Raw genomic sequence first — 2,883 nt, forward strand, 5'->3', positions numbered from 1 at the left:
TTTTGGAGCTAACCTAGCTAAAATGGATCATATTGGAGCTAACCTAGGTAAACTTGATCATTTTGGAGCTAACCTAGCTCAAATAAATCATATTGGAGCTAACCTAGGTAAACTTGATCATTTTGGAGCTAACCTAGCTAAAATGGATCATATTGGAGCTAACCTAGCTAAAATGGATCAAATTGGAGATAACCTAGGTAAACTTGGTCATTTTGGAGCTAACCTAGGTAAAATGGATCATATTGGAGCTAACTTAGGTTTAAATGGGTCATTTTGGAGCTAACTTAACTAATTATGCCATTTTTAGTTAACTAAGCATAAGTATGCCATTTTTTACACAAGTAAGCCAAGTGTATATGTCATTATTGAGCAAACCTAGGAAACTAAGCATATTAGAGATAACTTAGCATATTAGAGCTAACTTATGTCATTTCAGAGGAAATAAAGCTAAGTATATATATATATATATATATATATATATATATATATATCATTCTGGAGATCTGACATACCTGACATAGTTCACTCCTCATTCTTCTTCTCCTTCTCCTTCCTCATCCTGATGCGTCAAGAGCGGTGAGGCGATGGAGACAGTGGGATGTAGTCTTCTACCACAATTGGCATGGTCATGTCGCCCGACTGTGGATCGCCGGCGCCACCACCATCGCAAGGTCATTGTGAGGCACCACCACCATCGCGAGGGCATCTTCAAGCAGCACCATCGCTAGGTCATCCTCAGCCACCACCATCTCTTGCCCATCGTCAGCCACCACTACCGCTACGTCATCCTCAGCCACCACCATCTGTTACCCATCGTCAGCCTGCACCTCCTCATCCCCACTTTGCTCCTCTTCTTCCCCACTCCATTCTGGATCATCCTCGCTGCTACTTTTGCTGCAGCCAGAGTAGCTGCTGCTTTGGCTGTAGCCAGAGTCGCTGCTGCTGCTCCCATTGCCTGACCAAATGCAACAATGACCGTTAACAATCGATGTGAGACAAAGCAAAATGTAGAGGAAGAAGAGGCAGAACGTACTAGCATCATCATCGTCCTGGTAGCGCATGCGACGCGTAGTCGTGTTGAACACCTTCACAGTGAGCATGGCGTCGCCGTCATAGCTGAAGAGAAGGAAGTACCCATGTCGCCGGTCGTAGGCACAGTAGAACTGCTCCCAGCCACGACACATGTACATGTGGCCGTACCTGATCACCAACTCCACGTCCCAAAGCCTGCGAAGCCCGTAGCCGGCCTATCGCAGCTTCACATTCTTTGGCCGATGGCCGTCCAGCATCGTCATAAAAGTGTCAGGCAGCCTCTTCAGGTTGGGACAAGGAGTGATGTAGCAAACAGCAGAGTTATCATAATGAGATGGGTGAAGGGGAGATCTCTCGTTTTATATACCTACCTCTTGGAGGAAGTCTCAAGTATGATACTGAAGAACTCAGAAGCATCCAACTCGTACTCTGTGGCAGAGCAGAGCCTGCGGTGACGACCTCTCCCATCTCTAATAAGCAGCAGAAAAGACCAATTAGTATCTAGAAGCATATCTATAAACATAGAGCCAAGTTTCTAGACATGAAAAAAACTGAGGAAAAAAAGCAATGCATTTGTGCTCAACAACATCAACAACACTTAATTAATTTGGTAGGTTAGTTGGCAATGTCAATTGGCACCCTTCAAAACTAGGGATTATCTTCTTCTTCTTCTTCTTGATCGTTAATTCCTAAGGTGGAAGCAACTCTGGTTGGCAATATATAGTTGAGTTACCAAGAGCTTGTTATCACTTTCCGCGGCAAATTGGTGTCAACGGTACCAAAAACATACTTATTTGTTATTATGAATTCACATCACATAAATCCAATATTGTCCCGGTTGATATTGGTTCAAGTTTTGTCTTAACTACACAAACATGTACTACATTTCCAGGCATATAAGGCAAATAAGTAGGGGAGGAGGTGTGGGGAGTGAGCCCTTCCTTTCTTGGTGGTAGAGCAACAGCCAGCCAACCAGCCGGACCACCAGTACCCAAGCTAACCACACACACACATACAAACATATTCTCTGATTCCCCTTGCACAACACAAAGATAGATAGATACTCCTAAATTATTTCCATGGTGCTGATGCCGATGCTGATGATGCATGGTGAGACAGAGACATAGAAGAATATGAAGAGGAAGAGGAAGATCATAGCTCCCTTTACGTGAGCACAATGCCTACTTGAGAGGAGAGGAGTAGTACCCCCACACCTTTTCCAGCTCTCTCCCCTGTTTGTTTGCTTGCTTGCCACTTTACACTCGTTTGCATTGCACTACACACTCACCCTCAGCTCATCACCACTGATGAATTGCAATCTAGCTCATCATGATCATCACACTCTCACACATTGTACTACTATTCAACAATTCAAACTAATCAGTTGTTGACAACCTAAGAAGAGGGGAACACTGCTTGCTTGATCAACCAATCTCAGTGAGTGAATCAATCAATCAATATAATGAATTTAATCACATAACAATGTCAAATTTCAGACAAACATTTGTTTGTACCCCTGACAAATTTTACATTGGCCACCTGTTCCCAATCATCAATAATCAATCAATTTGAACAGAACAAATGGTAAACTTAAACTAAACCAAACCTAAACTAAACCAAACCTAAACTAAACCAAACCTAAATTAAATCTAAACTAAAGTGAACCTAAACTAAAGTAAACCTAAAATAAACCAAACCTAAACTAAACCAAACCTAAAGTAAACCTAAACTAAACTTAAAATACAGAAACAAAAATAGAAAAAATACAAGAGGTCTCACCGCCGGGTGGAGGAGGGGGCGTCGGAGGGGTGGGGCGGCCACGATGGTGGAGGAGAGGGGCGCCGGGCGGCC

The sequence above is a fragment of the Triticum dicoccoides genome, chromosome 2B (assembly GCF_002162155.2).
Source record: "Triticum dicoccoides isolate Atlit2015 ecotype Zavitan chromosome 2B, WEW_v2.0, whole genome shotgun sequence".
NCBI classification, from domain to species: Eukaryota; Viridiplantae; Streptophyta; class Magnoliopsida; order Poales; family Poaceae; genus Triticum; species Triticum dicoccoides.